General features: G+C 39.3%; 2 protein-coding genes and 1 long non-coding RNA gene across 4 annotated transcripts in view; 2 read left to right on the top strand and 1 right to left on the bottom strand.

Moving 5' to 3' along the window:
* The window catches only part of LOC127526571 (uncharacterized), a 463,174-nt gene that overhangs the window by 206,926 nt on the left and 239,668 nt on the right, over positions 1-16,580 (bottom strand). The gene's annotated exons all lie outside the window — the stretch shown is intronic.
* The window catches only part of LOC114645859 (junctophilin-4-like), a 188,118-nt gene that overhangs the window by 10,684 nt on the left and 160,854 nt on the right, over positions 1-16,580 (top strand). The window lies entirely within an intron of this gene.
* Positions 5,449-16,580, top strand: part of LOC114645860 (dehydrogenase/reductase SDR family member 4-like) — a 28,458-nt gene continuing 17,326 nt past the window's right edge. Inside the window, exon 1 of one of the 2 annotated variants that reach the window (XM_028793733.2) lies at positions 5,449-5,622. The gene's annotated coding sequence lies outside the window, so the exon portion shown is untranslated. Of the gene's footprint in view, positions 5,623-7,631; positions 7,654-16,580 lie in introns of those variants that run through there. The other variant, XM_028793734.2, reaches the window with a different exon arrangement.

The following is a 16,580-nucleotide window of genomic DNA, read 5'->3' as shown; positions in this document are numbered from 1 at the left end:
CTTCAGGCAAATGTCTTTTTGTGTGGCAGGTCGTAGTTTAGGACAAACGCCATATCGTTCTCAAACTTATCTCAAAGTGTCATTTTCTGTTTCTGTGTAAAATGGTAGTTTTAAACGATAGAAAATGAATATAGGCCTACGTACCTATCCGAGATATGTGCCTGCTTTTTAAAGCAAACCAACGAGGCAGGTTGTTAAAAAGACTCTACCTTGCTCGCCATGTTTCCCACATGAAGGGAAAGGTTTCGTGAAAACAACAACTGCTTACATCTGTAAGTATACGAAATTAAATAATAGTTATTCATTACATAATTAATATGCTTTATACTTACACATTCGTAGTAAAATAGTACTTACTATGGATAAAAGTTACAGCTGAATGCGTTGTTGTAAAGACCAAGAAATCGATGTGAGAGGAAGTGCAGTGTCATTAAATTTAACTTAACTTAAATGTGTTCGGTTCACAGTATAGTTTTTTTACTTAGAATAAGTTAAGTTTTAAGAAAAATAATAAGTTAACATTACTTAATTCTAATTCAATAAAAAAATAAGAATAATCAATAAAAAGGGCAAAACCCATTTTTATTTTTAAAGTAATGATTATTTTGCGTATTTTGCCTGGAAGTAAATGCCAATTTTATTAATAACTAGGGGGCTTTGCCCCCTGCTCGCTTCGCTCTCTAACCCCTTTCCCAGCCTGCGCTACCCGCTGTTGTGAAGAAGGGGACCTTCGAAACCCCTCATAAACGGTGATACAATGGGAAACTCGTTTTTTACCTCCTCTTTGCTCCATCAGCTGCTGGCTTGATCTGCATTTCGTGATCTCTTGTCCCCCAGACATCCTCAAACACTGTTCGATCTCTTTTCGCTGTTCCGTTATTTCACCGAGTAATATTTTCCGTTTGTTTGCGCTAATACGATCTTTAGGCTACTCTCATTTTTTTTGAGACTTTCGAATTTTCCTACTTCCATTATCTCTAACCTGCTCTGCATGTGCATCACTGGACTTACTTCTAAAGGTTGAAAGTATGATGTGACTTGTCCGTCTCGCGGGACGTGAAAGTGTCTCTCTGTCTCTCTTCCAAACATAACGTCTCGTCGCAATTTTTTTTTTTATAATAGAGAGATAATTTCATTTGTTTTTTCATTATGTATTTGTCAGTTCCTTTTGGTTAGATCTCTTCCTAGACCTAAAATAACTGGTAGAGAGATACGTACCCCTTGAAAGTTGCCACCTACTGCTATGTTTTTCTAATGCCTCCTTTAAGCTTAAATATTATACTAGCTGTAATTTTTATACACATAAGAGGAGACTCTCCAGAAGGATACCATCATTTATATCTTTTGTATGCACGGATTTATTGAATTATTCTACAACATTAATAAGTTTGTGATCTTGACAAAACAAAAATTTAAATAAGGCAATTGCTTTGTTAAGGCTTTCCAGCTTCATCCATCCATCCATTGTCTCCCGCTTATCCGAGGTCGCTTTCCAGCTTCATTTACTTTAAATATTTTTAGTATTGGTCATTTCCTATTTTTCTATGTTTTTTCTATAGTCTGTATATAAACAATGTAACAATATGTTATATTTTTTGAATGTGCAAAGCATTTAATAAAGTTTTTTTTTTTTTTTAAAAAAAGTATATATTTAAAGCTACTTTTAGGCAAACACAATTTGTCCATAGAGGGAAACTGCAACAATAGTTCAGAATGGAAAGGGGACATCGACTACAGACTCCCTCTCTCTCTATGGCTGAGAATTGATTAAAAAAAAACAAAACTAGTCGCATAAATGTTTATAACAACAGCAGCGGCAGGAAGAGGCGCGTTTCCATGGCAACACGTAAACCCACTCGCTCCTTGCAAACGGCGCACGCGCGGAGATCCGAGGCGCACGACATTTGTTATTAAAAAATATATAATTTAACAAAAAATGTGGCCGCTTTAAAACCAAGCGCATACGACGGATTGTTTGAATTTCTGTGCATAAGCATTCAAGACACAAGCTTTAGGGAAAAAAAGGAGTGATGGGAATTGATTAAAAAATTAACTAATTAATCTCATAAATGTATGTACTTAATCGCGATTAATGGCGTCTAACATTAAAACATGTAATTATAAAATTAATACATAAATCATGAAGTAAATACAGACTGAATCACAAAAATAATTAGAATCAACACAAAGGAGTAAAACAAATAATGGCATAGTTTAAGCTTAAACAATGACCTTAAACCTGAGCTTTTAACAAAATATTATATTAACAAATGCAACCTGAATTTGAATGCCTTCCTATAAGGTAAGTTGAAAAGAAATCAAAAAGAAAACGAAGTCAATGTATTAATCCACAAATTGGTATGGCATATGAGACACTGATGTGTCAAAGTAAAAAACGATCGAAACAACTGTTGACTTTGAATGCACTGCTGCTTATTCTTTCAATTAAATCAGTCAGCATCTCTTAACTGGGCATACATTAAAACTTGTGTTAATACTCTAGAAATACTAGTTAGGCTCAACTGTTCATCACCATCAGCGACTTAATAATTATACTCGACACAAATGCTTTTCAGCTGGTACGCCTTGGAAATAACAGTTTTGAAACACAATCTTCAGGTGGTCGAGACCTGTCCGAGGAGAACGCGACTACATGGAGAAGCCGAAACAAAAGCAGCTCCGTGATCGTCGTTTCGCACTTTACGTGTCTGCGGTCCGTCTGCCTGGGTACGTGTTCGCCAGCGACTTTCGCAGAGCAAACGTCAATCCCCTCGCCTGTCCCTTTGGTATACGAGACTTACTGCTTTTGTGGTTGCTAGAATCGTGGTGTACTGTACCTTGGGAGTTTTTGGGTTACAAAAAGTGTACCGCCGTAGAAAAAAGTTTGGAGAACACTGATGTACCTACACCATTGCGCCTGGCACGCTAAAAAAGATCTCCGTATCTGCTGTGTCGCTTAAACACTGACATCGTGATTTACTTTGATGGGTATGTTCTGTTCTTTGCATACATTAGCGAAGATACTGCAAAACTACAATAATCTAATACAATTATTTTTTTTATATAGCCCAAAATCACACAAGAAGTGCTGCAATGGGCTTCAACAGGCCCTGCCTCTTGACAGCCCCCCAGCCTGGACTCTCTAAGAAGACAAGAACCCCCCCCCCCCCCAAAAAAAAACCCTTGTAGGGGAAAAAAATGGAACAAACCTTGGGATAGGCAGTTCAAAAAGAGACCCCCTTTCCAGGTAGGTTGGGCGTGCAGTGGGTGTCAGAAAGAATACGTGGATAATCATTACACTTCTATTTCATAGAATATTTTCATTATAGGGGCGGCACGGTGGCGCAGTGGGTAGCGCTGCTGCCTCGCAGTTGGGAGACCTGGGGACCTGGGTTCGCGTCCCGGGTCCTCCCTGCGTGGAATTTGCATGTTCTCCCCGTGTCTGCGTGGGTTTCCTCCGGGCGCTCCGGTTTCCTCCCATAGTCCAAAGACATGCTGGTTAGGTGGATTGGCGATTCTAAATTGGCCCTAGTATATGCTTGGTGTGTGGGTGTGTTTGTGTGTGTCCTGCAGGCAGGGGTTGGCACCCTGCCTGGGACTGGTTCCTACCTTGTGCCTGTGTTGGCTGGGATTGGCTCCAGCAGACCCCCGTGACCCTGTGTTCGAATTCAGCGGGTTGGTTCAGCACTGTAAACTACCCGGCAGACCGGCGAGTTAAATACAGAGAAGACTTACTTTGGTTTAAGTGCCACTCAAAGATAACTTATTTAGTACTACCGTGATTAACTTTGATTCGATGTTCTTACAGACTTTATCTATAGCATTGCACCAGGACTGCCATGAACCCCCTCCCACTAACCTGCACCAATGTCAGTCAGTATAAATCAAGAACATGAACACCGTGGGGCTTATTGTGAACGGCGTAATACAAAATGTCAGTCAGTCCGTCATTTTCCAACCCGCCATATGGGTGACGGGGGTCTGCTGGAGCCAATCCCAGCCAACACAGGGCACAAGGCAGGGAAAAACTCCCGGCAGGCCGCCAGCCTACTGCAGGGCACACACACATACACACCAAACACAATTTAGGATTGCCAATGCACTTAACCTACATGTCCTTGGACTGTGGGAGGAAACCGGAGCACCCGGAGGAACATGCAAACTCCACGCAGGGAGGACCCGGGAAGCGAATCCGGGTCTCCTAACAGCGAGGCAGCAGCGCTACCACTGTGCCACTGTGTTGCCCAATACAAAATGTTAAAACTTTAAATGAACACTGTATGTCATAAAAATGTAAATATAGTATATAAACATACAGTATAACGGGACTGGATGTGCATGTAATTCTTTACACTTAACTTTTTATATATTATTATTTCGTAATGTTAAAAAAATTACATGAAAATGCCGCCCAGACCAAAGCACTGCCTCGTTGTCGGTCCTGGATGCGACAATATTTGTAACGTGTTATAAAGGCCACATTAATTGTAAAAAATGAATTCTGTAACCTTTCCACGATTATATGGAAAGTCATTAAGCCCGTTACAATAACGGGCGCTAGAACAATAGTGCATAAACATTAGTAGGAACAGTCTATATTAAATGGCAAGGGACATTGACCTCCTTCTGTTTGTTGGTCGTATTTTTCTTTCTTTCAGCCTTTCATTTGTTGATGTTTACTTGCTGAGCTGACCGTTCTTCGTGGGCTTCCGCCATGTATTGTGTGTCTTTAATTTTCTGTGACAGTAATGCTGTCTTGTACGTCCGCTGGCTTGTACGTCCGTAAGATACCTTTAATTTAATATAATTTAATTTTCTCTGGCGGTAATACAGTCGTGTGCGTCGGTAATATGCCTTTAATTTTCTGACATAATACTGGCTTGTATGTGGCTGTAATATGCGCCACTGTATTGTGTACCTTTAATTTCCTCTCGCAGTAATACTGGTTTGTATTTCCGTAAAACACCTGTAATTTTCTCTGACAGTAATATCACACATCGCACCGTGCCCCGCGCATGCGCACTTCACCAGAAGACACACAGACACCTGGAAGCACGCAGGGATTTTATTAAAGAGGATGTATGTGTATATGTATATGTATGTGTGTGTATGTATGTATGTATGTATGTAATATATATATATATGTATGTATATAAATATGTGTATATATATATGTATGTATGTGTGTGTATATATATATATATATATATATATAAAATGTGTGTGTATATGTATATGTGTATATACACCTGTATATATATGTGTGTGTATATATATATATTAGGCTTAGACCTGGAAATGTTAAAGCCAAAGGTTATAGACAGACGGATAGATAGATAGTAATGTCTGGGTCACAAACTTGACTTGCACTAGAAAGAAGGAGGTGAGTCTAAAATTAGCTTTACTTTGGTAAAAACAGGAATAGTCACATGCAAAATGATCAAACGAGACCTGTCACTTTAGCACACAAAAACCACAGCAAGCAGCCATCCTTTGTTAGCGCCCTTCTTCAGATGAAAACAACAGATAGCCGTCCTCGCCAGGCAGGTTCAGTGGCTGCGGAGGAACTGCTGGAGGAGGCTCATTTTGGAGGAGACAACACAGAAAACAGAGCAAGGCCAGGTAAGTGGCCGGTTTTAAATGTACTGTACTCCGAATTAACCTACGGGCGACAGACACGTTACGCGGAGAGCCTGCGAACTTGCGGACTGTTCTCGTCTGTTTCACCAGAGTTCTAGCGCAAGGCGCGATTGAGGGGGTGTCGAGCGCCTCGTTTGGTGGGTTGGTTGTAAGCTGGTTGCCGGTGTCTTACATCTTTATTCATAATGACTTAAGTACAATACTACAATATCAACAATAAAGATTAACAACCAGTTATTAAAAATTGCAATTGAACTTAGGCTGGGAATACATAGACATTAAGTACAGTATACAAAAATAATACATCATTAGGAGTTCATTAACTTATTAGCAATGATTTGAAGCAAAGATTATGTTTTAGCAGCATCTCTGTTTACTGGCCTTGAAATTCATTTTATATCCACGAAGAGGGACTCTATATCACGAGAGAATAATCTAAAGTTTTTTGGCTTTTTGAATATGATATTTATTTACCAAAGAGACAAATACGTTTTTAAGTGTTGTCGAAATCAATCTCACTTCTTAGTAGAGTATCCATAATAAACACCATATTTTCATAAATTTATTATAGAAACAAACAAACAACAGAAAATCAACCTCTGACCAAAATACATTTGAATGGGCTTGCCAGATTTCCAAAGTCACAGATCGGGACAGCCATTTCGAGCGACCAAAGTAAAAAAAAGATGTTAAGGTGGCACACCAGGGAGACTACAAAAAAATTAACGAGCCTGTTTAACTAGACATTCAATATAAAAGCTGAATTTAGATTTTTTTTTTCTACATACAATTTTTGTTCATATGCAATGCAGGACTCGGGATTTGTCTGATGAGCTCGGGGCGGTCCTGTAAGTCGGGACGTCCGGCATCCCTGCTTTTGAATGGGCACAACTATAAAATAAATGATTAATGACGAGTTTGAGTCTTCTTTTTAGGAAATGAACCCACATCGTTACAAAATATACTTAGTCATCTGTTATCAGGATAATAACAGTAAAGGATTTTATAGTGAATTTCCACGACTTTGTTGGGGACAAAACATTTATATAAATATGCTATATGCATATACTGTATGCTATATAAATAAATGCTATATAAATAAATGTGCGACAATCCACATTACTCAAGTTTGATTTGGGGTATAACACTTTCTATTTATCATTATGGATGAGGTGAGAGATGACATGCAGGTGATGGGTGTGACAGAGCAAGATGCAGAGGACAGAAAGATATGAAAGAAGATGATCCGCTGTGGCGACACCTAACGGGAGCAGCCGAAAGAAGAAGAAGAAGATAAGCTCTTGTAGTGCTATGAACCAATTTTTTTTTCCTGATAAAATAATTATTACATTTCTTGTCCACAATATTAAATCATTGATTAAACGTCGTGGAGTGTATGTGGACAAAGAGACATAACTCAATGGGCTTTAAATTTAGATTTTATTTTAGATTTTATTTTTTTCTCCAGCCTGCTGGAGTTTTTTTTTTGTTTTTTCTGTCCACCCTGGCCATCGGACCTTACTCCTTTTTATGTTAACTAAGGTTGTCTTATTTTAATTTCTTATTTGTCTTTTATTCTTCTTTTCTTCATTATGTAAAGCACTTTGAGCTACTTTTTGTATGAAAATGTGCTATATAAATAAATGTTGTTGTTGTTGTTGTAAACAACAGTGAAGCGGGAATGCTACTTGTCACCTTTATGTAATCTTTTAAGGAAACATTTGCCCAAAACTACAAGATAATTAAAAGTGTACAGATTTCCTTCCTCGTTAAAATAGCCAGAAACCTAAAGAATGTTCTGGTCAGCCCACTGTTGTATAAATAAAGATTTGTTGCCTGACAATATGTACTCGTTATTTTGCAAGTGTGGGGTGAGAAACTGTGTTTAAATTAGGCCCGGGAAAGGTAACACGTTAATTTTCGCGATTAATGTGACCTGATTAAAACATTAAAATATTGTCGTTACTGCAGGGCCGGCCACGAACATTGGAAACAATAACAGACAAAAGTGAAGTGAGTACGAATCACATGCACATCCAGTATTTATATACCACCTTTAAATATTTTACAAGTATACGCCACATGCCAATAGTGGCACTGATCTCGCAGGGGAGCGGGGTCTGAGGCAGTCCTGCAGGTACAAAGCAAGAGAGAAGTTATGAAGGTAAAACTTAACGCTCTTTTTTCATTTCATGTTTCTATAAGAAGATTGAATCAAAGTCATACCTCATAAGTGCTAAATGAGTTATCTTTGAGTGGCACTAAAATAAAAATAAGTCTCTAGTACCTCTGTATTTAACTCGCAGGTCTGCCAGGTGGCTTACAGTGCTGACTGCTCTTATGACACAATTCTACAAAACAGAAGTGTAATGATTATCCATAACCACTCAGAAAACGGTCCGTGTACTTCTTGGTATTTGAAATTTCATTTTAGAAGCAAAAACGCAAAGACAAATATGAAAATGCGAAAACAATTTGAATACACAAAAGAAAATCAGAATGTGCAAAAACAAATTGAATGTGCAAAAACAAATCAGAAAATGCAAAAACAAATTGGAAAAGCCAAAGAAAAATCAGAAGATGCAAAAGCAAATTGATTGTGCAAAAAATAAAAAAAAAACACAAAACAAATTGAATACGCAAAAACTATTTGAAAGTGCAAAAGCAAACTGAATGTGCAAAAAAAAAATCAGAAAACACACAAATAGAATGTGACAAAACAAATGAGAAAATGCAAAAACGAATTGAATGTGAAAAAGCAAACTGAATGTGCATCAACAAATAACAATACGCAGAAACAAATGAGAAACAGCAAATGCAAATGGAGCAGCACAAACATATCGAGAAGCATAAAAACAAAAGAGCAGCGCATAACCCAAATGGAGGCTGATAAAACAGTGAAAACTGACGTTCATCACGATTTAATCTCTCAGCTTTTCATCGAATGGTGTGGTGCAAGCAAGAATGCTGTAAGGTAAAAGAGATTTCTTATCATTTGTAGATATTTTTGTACTTTGGCAGAAATTGTAACGTTTGCATAACTTGGAGCACTCTCCGCCAGAGCAGTGTTTAAAGTGTTACAAACATATTTCAGTATTTTAATTGGTAGTGAAGCTAAAACTTCATGGCGACAGCACTCCGCATTGAAAAACGTTTAATATTGACCTTTTTTATTTCATTGTTATACACGCTACTGACGTGTGTTATTTAACATGCGCAATGTAGTATTTGTATGACAAGTTGTATTCCTACTGGTGTTATTCATTTTTCACGTCAACGCCGTTGTAGTGTTAGGCGTCAACCTAATTGGTATTGTAACGACTCGGGGGTGAGAGAGAAGGAGAGATGGAATCAGCCGCTTTAAGCCGGACTGCTGGATGTGGCCCGTAATGACCGTTCACTCGTTCACTTCTTCAGCTCCTACATGCCACCCAGCTCACCAGGGTCAGAGACAACCCCTACACCACCCTCTCCCCCGGTTCCATGAGCTGACCCAAGGCCAGCGTCCACATTTGATGCTCACCGGAGGCCAAGCATCACAACCGATGAGCTTTATTTGCCGGGGGAAGCGCGGTCTGCACTCCCCTGTGCCCGTTATACACGGGGCTGCTTTTATAGACGGCTGCTCCGTGGACAGTGCGCGTCCACCGGAGGAGCGTGTCCCTCTCACATTCAGACCCGGGGAGCTATAGTATTGTCATTTGTGGATGAAAACAGAAAGCTGTTTAGCTTTGTGGAGTCTCTCATAGCAGCTTGTTGCAAGAGCACTTTTGATCATTTCAGTCCCAGATCCAGCGTGTACTTTGCGCCATACTTAATTTATATTTCACTTTCAGCATTTGATAACACCACGTATATAAAGTGAGTATGAAAAGAGACAGGCATTCATTTTAGTGTATGCCAATTTTATGTTAAATCCTGAAGTCTTTCATGTCTGTCTTTATATTTTAGCCTGGTCACTCTTTGAAATGTTACCACAAATACCGGCAAAGCGAGAGGTTAAACAGAAAAAAAAGACGCGAGGCGGCGGTATGTCAGGAATCAGTTACTGGGACTTAGCGGGTGGTGTGGCGGAAACAGTGACGCCGAATGTCTGCCGTCTTTTTTTTAATGGTTGGACATTAAAACTTTTGGATACCTGCCGGAGATCCATTTAAAGTATTACACAAGTTTGTCAGTCCCGATGACGATTATAAAACCATAACGTAATGCTGCGTGTGTGACGGCAAGCAAATATTCACCAGAGTGTTGCATGCAGGACACACCTAACCAACCAAAAGCAATCGGCTGGGACACAAGCGACAATTGATCTTTTTAAATGTGATTTGTTAGTTGGCTGATTTTAGACCAAACTATTATATCTGATACGAAGCTATCAAATTCGTTCTGCTGCTTTCAGTAGACATGTCAGATTTCTCCTGGAAACAAACCCACTTACTGGTGAATCTCCAGTCGGCTCTGCCACTGCTTTGGCAGAGAGAGCTCGAAGTTAGGCAAACGTTATATTTTCTGCTAAAGTATATAAAATATCTAAAAAAGATAAGAGGTGTCTTTTAATTTTTAGCGTTCTCGCTTTCACCACACCACTTGAAAAGTTGGGATTAAATCGTGATGAACTTCAGTTTTCACTGTTTTTTCCGCCCCCATTTGGGTTATGCGTTGCTCTTTCTGTTGTCATGTTTTTCAAATTGTCTGGACAGTCTTCATTTTGTTTGCGTGCTGCTGCATTTGCATTTGTCGTTTCTGATTTGTTTTTGCTATTCAGTTCGTTTTGCGTTTTCTGAATTGTTTTACACGTTGTTTATTTTTGCGTTTTTTCATTTGTTTTTGCGTATTGTGATTTGTTGTTGCATATTCAATTTGTTTTTACACATTCAATTAGTTTTTGCATTTCCAATTTGTTTTTGCGTTTCCAATTTGTTTTTGCGTTTTCTGATTTTTTTTGTATAGTTGTAATTTGTTTTTGCATATTGAACTTCAGGGCCACTGTACTAACCAAAACCGTCCAAGTAATAATGCACAGTGTCACCGTACCACGACTCTACCAGCCACAAAAGCATTACATCTCTTCAGTGACGTGCGGTAAGCATCATGGCGGGTGAGGCACGGACTCCTTCAGAGTCAGATTTACAAATATATGAACCCAAAAGAGTAGCATATTCACTATTCAAGTGGCTGCATGCACACTGACTACTAGTTATGTTTCATATCTCATCCGCATTCTTTACACACACATAGGTAAGGCTGAGAAAGAACGCTACATTTACAGCGGCGAGAGAGAGCGGAGAGAGCGCATTTCCTCCTCAACCTCCATGTGTTCTAAATTTGCAGTTGCAATTTCACAATTCATACTCATTCAATACAAATGAAAGAACAGAGTGGTGTACAAAAAACGGATTTCAATTTTGACCTTAATTGAAATATTTAGTTAAAGCTTTTAATTCTGATGCTTTAATCAATTTTAATACAGACTGTTCAACAAAAGAATAACAAGAAAAACAAAAGAATATTTTATTTAAGGTCCACATTTAGTTTTTTTAAATATTTGATTGTTTTCTTTCTTAATTTGATCCCTTTTTTTATAAAATTGAAAACCGTTTATCTTACCTTTAATTGTAAATGAAGTCCATGCGCCTATCCTTCTCCACAAAAATCTCTGTTCAATTCTTGTAAAAGTCCTCCTTATTTTCCTTTAGTTTTAAAAATCTTAATCTTCTATTTTGGCAGTTAGTCGGAACAATAAATAAAAATAAGCGGACCGCCGCAGTGCACTTGACTTTCTGATATCGCTAACTTACTGGCACCTCTGTGTAGAAGAACAGCAACAACAAACACGTGTTAGGCTCACATGCGCCCCCTTAATAATAATAATAATACATTTTATTTATATAGCGCCTTTCCCATGCTCAAAGCGCTTCACAGAGTCTAAGAAAAAAAAGTGCTGCACTGTGCTGTCTGCCTCACCTTGTGCCTTTTCAGTGCGGTTTTCAGCAAGACTAAATATGTCACACACATTCATTAAAGATATTAGCCAGACTGTGGAAAACCAGGTGTATAATAAACATGTCTGCAAACCTTATATTGGCGACATACAGAGAGACAGCAAACGCGCCAATCACATGCATCAGCCCAGTGTGTGAGGGAGAGCGCAGTCCGAGGTGAGGCTCATCTCGTCGCTGTCTCACCTTGCGTTACTCCCCTGTATTTGAACAGGAAATGCGCCAGTTCAGTAATTTTGACAATAAAAATAATCAAAGTTATTGGAATCATACAGAAACCAAATTTATAGCACAGACCAGTGGACACATTTATTTTATGTTATCATTATTAGTTTTTTTACTTTTCATGATGCACAAAAACATTCAGAAGCATAAAATGGTGTATAGGAAAAGATCCATGCCTTTATAAATCCCAACCAACTTGAATTTTAACACACATGCACACGCCTACAGCCTCACCCCAACTCCTCCCAGAATTTTTCATATTTTAATATGCAAATCAATATAAATGGTCCCTTCCATTCAGTGTTTTGTTAAAAGACAATGGTAAAAGCACATATAAAAAAGATGAATTTCAAAAAAGCATTGGTCAGATGTCAAAGTTGATGTGAAAAGGCAAATGTCATTCATGTCATTTTTTGAGTGTCATTTGGAAGAGCATTAGGGCCACAGAGAAGAAAAAAAAAAAAGGGACACAGTAAAGAAAAAAAGGTCTAGGTTAAGATTAAAGTTAAAATGTTGACTTTAATCTCTAAATTCCTATTTTATTCTCGTAGTTTATTTTGTCATTAAAGTAGAATGTCGTAAACTTCATATTAAAATCAATGTTTAATTCAGTGTTTCTCAACCTTTAAGTAATTTGCGACCCGAGTTTTCATAACAGTTTTAATCGCGCCCCCCCTAACGTTTTTTTGAAAGGAGCCCACTAATACCAATTTGTTCTTTTTTAATTAATGATATATCATAGATGCATATTTTATTATACCTACTTAACTTTTATCGACATTTATCTAACTCTATATTTATTTTTCTAGTATCAAAATGTAGTTTAAGTTAATTTGTTTTGATTTCAATAGATGTATTTTTCATATTTTTGATTCTTGTCTTCTTTTTTTCACATTTTTGCGCCCCTCTTTTTGTTACTTCATGCCCCCCTAGGGGGGCCCGCCCCACAGATTGAGAACCACTGGTTTAATTTATTAGAGCTTCTCAAATCCCATCGTAACTAAAGTAGCACATTAAATGCTTCGCATTCTATGTGTTACTCGACCCATTCGTTAATACATGCTTCTTAAATAGGTTTTCTCTTACGCCGACAGGAATGTGCAGGCAGTGATCACCCCACAGAATACATTATGTTCATGATATTACAGCTCTCTGAACAGTTTAGAATACTAAGATGTAATATTAAGTACTAAGCCAACTGTACTTCCTTAGAAGGCTGGCGTCCTTCAACATCTGCAATAAGATGCTGCAGATGTTCTATCAGACGGTTGTGGCGAGCACCCTCTTCTACGCGGTGGTGTGCTGGGGAAGCAGCATAAAGAAGAGGGACACCTCACGCCTGGACAAACTGGTGAGGAAGGCAGGCTCTGTTGTAGGCATTGAGCTGGACAGTTTGACATTATTGGCAGAGCGATGGGCACTGAGCAGGCTCCTGTCAATTATGGAGAATCCACTGCATCCACTAAACAGTATCATCTCCAGACAGAGGAGCAGCTTCAAGCAACAGACTGCTGTCAATGTCCTCCTCCACTGACAGACTGAGGAGATCGTTTCTCCCCCACACTATGCGACCTCTCAATTTCACCCGGGGGGTTAAACGTTAAAATTATACAAAGTTATTGTCTGTCTGTATACCTGCATTGTTATTACTCTTTAATTTAATAATTTAATATTGTTCTTTATCAGTATGCTGCTGCTGGAGTATGTGAATTTCCCCTTGGGATTAATAAAGTATCTATCTATCTATCTATCTATCTATCTATCTATCTATCTATCTATCTATCTATCTATCTATCTATCTATCTATCTATCTATCTATCTATCTATCTATCTATCTATCTATCTATCTATCTATCTATCTATCTATCTATCTATTGTGAAGGATTGCCGGCTTTTTACTCCGGTCCTCACCCCCAGGCCGCCAGGAGGAGCTCTCCCAGCAGCGTGGACGTGCCCCGAGTTCCAGCAGGGCCGCCTGGACTATGTAGTTTTTATACATAGCCCTGCTGGATACCTTGGGGGCCACCGAGAGTCGCTGTAGGGGGGTTCGTGGACTCTTATGCGCCCTATAACCCGGGAGTACGTCACGGTCACATGACAGGAAGAAACGATGTGCTCCCGGGTTGAAGAAAAGGACTGTTTACCCTGACCCAGAAGGGATAAGGAACTGTGGACAGGAACACCTCCGGGTCAGGGTGTATAAAAGGACGATGGGAAATCCCAGATGTTGAGCTGAGCTGGGTGGAAGGAGGGCAACGCATCTGGGAGTGGAGGATTGATTATTGTATTGTTTATTGGAATTATTATTATTTGAGTATTGTGGAGTGGAGGGTGCTTTGTGCACATTTATTATTATTATTACTTTTATCTGGTGTCTGACGTCTGGTCTGAGGGTTCAAGGGGTCACAGAGACCTCTATCTATCTATCTATCTATCTATCTATCTATCTATCTATCTATCTATCTATCTATCTATCTATCTATCTATCTATCTATCTATCTATCTATCTATCTATCTATCTATCTATCTATCTATCTATCTATCTATCTATCTATCTAATTCAAGTGATTGTAACTTTAAAAGAAACTCCTCTTGCAGCAAGTCAAATGCCAATGGACACCGCGTCCAAGTCATCCATTGTCGTCTTTTTTGCTGCAGGGTACTTACAGTGCATCCGGAAAGTATTCACAGCGCATCACTTTTTCCACATTTTGTTATGTTACAGCCTTATCACAAAATGGATTAAATTCATTTTTTTCCTCAGAATTCTACACACAACACCCCGTAATGACAATGTGAAAGAAGTTTACTTGAGGTTTTTGTAAATTTATTAAAAATAAAAAAATTGAGAAAGCACATGTACATAAGTATTCACAGCCTTTAACATGAAGCTCAAAATTGAGCTCAGGTGCATCTTGTTTCCCCTGATCATCCTTGAGATGTTTCTGCAGCTTAATTGGAGTCCACCTGTGGTAAATTCAGTTGACTGGACATGATTTGGAAAGGCACACACCTGTCTATATAAGGTCCCACAGTTGACAGTTCATGTCAGAGCACAAAGCAAGCATGAAGTCAAAGGAATTGTTTGTAGACGTCCGAGACAGGATTGTCTCAAAGCACAAATCTGGGGAAGGTTACAGAAAAATTTTTGCTACTTTGAAGGTCCCAATGAGCACATTGGCCTCCATCTTCCGTAAGTGGAAGAAGTTCGAAACCACCAGGACTCTTCCTAGAGCTGGCTGGCCATCTAAACTGAGCGATTGGGAGAGAAGGGCCTTAGTCAGGGAGGTGACCAAGAACCCGATGGTCACTCTGTCAGAGCTCCAGAGGACCTCTGTGGAGAGAGGAGAACCTTATAGAAGGACAATCATCTCTGCAGCAATCCACCAATCAGGCCTTTATGGTAGAGTGGCCAGACGAAAGCCACTCCTTAGTAAAAGGCACATGGCAGCCCGCCTGGAGTTTGCCAAAAGGCACCTGAAGAACTCTCAGACCATGAGAAAGAAAATTCTCTGGTCTGATGAGACAAAGATTGAACTCTTTGGTGTGAATACCAGGCATCCCGTTTGGAGGAAACCAGGCACTGCTCATCACCAGGCCAATACCATCCCTACAGTGAAGCATGGTGGTGGCAGCATCATGCTGTGGGAATGTTTTTCAGCGGCAGGAACTGGGAGACTAGTCAGGATAAAGGGAAAGATGACTGCAGCAATGTACAGAGACATCCTGGATGAAAACCTGCTCCAGAGCGCTCTTGACCTCCGACTGGGGTGATGGTTCATCTTTCAGACAGGACAATGACCCTAAGCACACAGCTAAGATACCAAAGGAGTGGCTTCAGGCCAACTCTGTGAATGTCCTTGAGTGTCCCAGCCAGAGCCCAGACTTGAATCCGATTAAACATCTCTGGAGAGATCTTAAAATGGCTGTGCACCGACGCTTCCCATCCAACCTGATGGAGCTTGAGAGGTGCTGCAAAGAGGAATGGGCGAAACTGGCCAAGGATAGGTGTGCCAAGCTTGTGGCATCATATTCAAAAGACTTGAGGCTGTAATTGCTGCCAAAGGTGCATCAACAAAGTATTGAGGGAAGGCTGTGAATACTTATGTACATGGGATTTCTCAATTTTTTTATTTTTAATAAATTTGCAAAAACCTCAAGTAAACTTTTTTCACGATGTCATTATGGGGTGTTGTGTGTAGAATTCTGAGGAAAAAAATGAATTTAATCCATTTTGGAATAAGGCTGTAACATAACAAAATGTGGAAAAAGTGATGCGCTGTGAATACTTTCCGGATGCACAGTATCTGGGTTGTCAGTGAGTGTCTGGAACTCCAGTTTTCTTTCTTAGTTATGTGCTTTCAGGTCACTCACAATAAGAATCCTGTTACATGTTGTCTTCCATGTGGTGCAGAAGAGCTGTATGTGAGGTGAATGAATTTTAGGAAGGTTGTCATGTACTTGATTCAGAATAATAAAAAATGAAACAGTCAACTAAAAAGGATCCTTGCAACTGTCCTGAATGAAGAGATCATATTAATCTGTTAAAACATTAGGCATTTCTACCTTAAGGTGGGACTTAAGAAACTGAAGTTGATACACAAAGTCAAAGAGCGAATTGCATCAAGCTGCTATCAAGGTGCCGTCTTGGACCCGTTTCGTCACATCAGCTCAGTAATTGCATCATCACAGTCATTATACTGCCGTAAAGCAGAG

Source organism: Erpetoichthys calabaricus, chromosome 2 (assembly GCF_900747795.2).
Source record: "Erpetoichthys calabaricus chromosome 2, fErpCal1.3, whole genome shotgun sequence".
NCBI lineage: Eukaryota > Metazoa > Chordata > Cladistia > Polypteriformes > Polypteridae > Erpetoichthys > Erpetoichthys calabaricus.
This window is presented reverse-complemented; position numbering and strand designations above follow the sequence as displayed.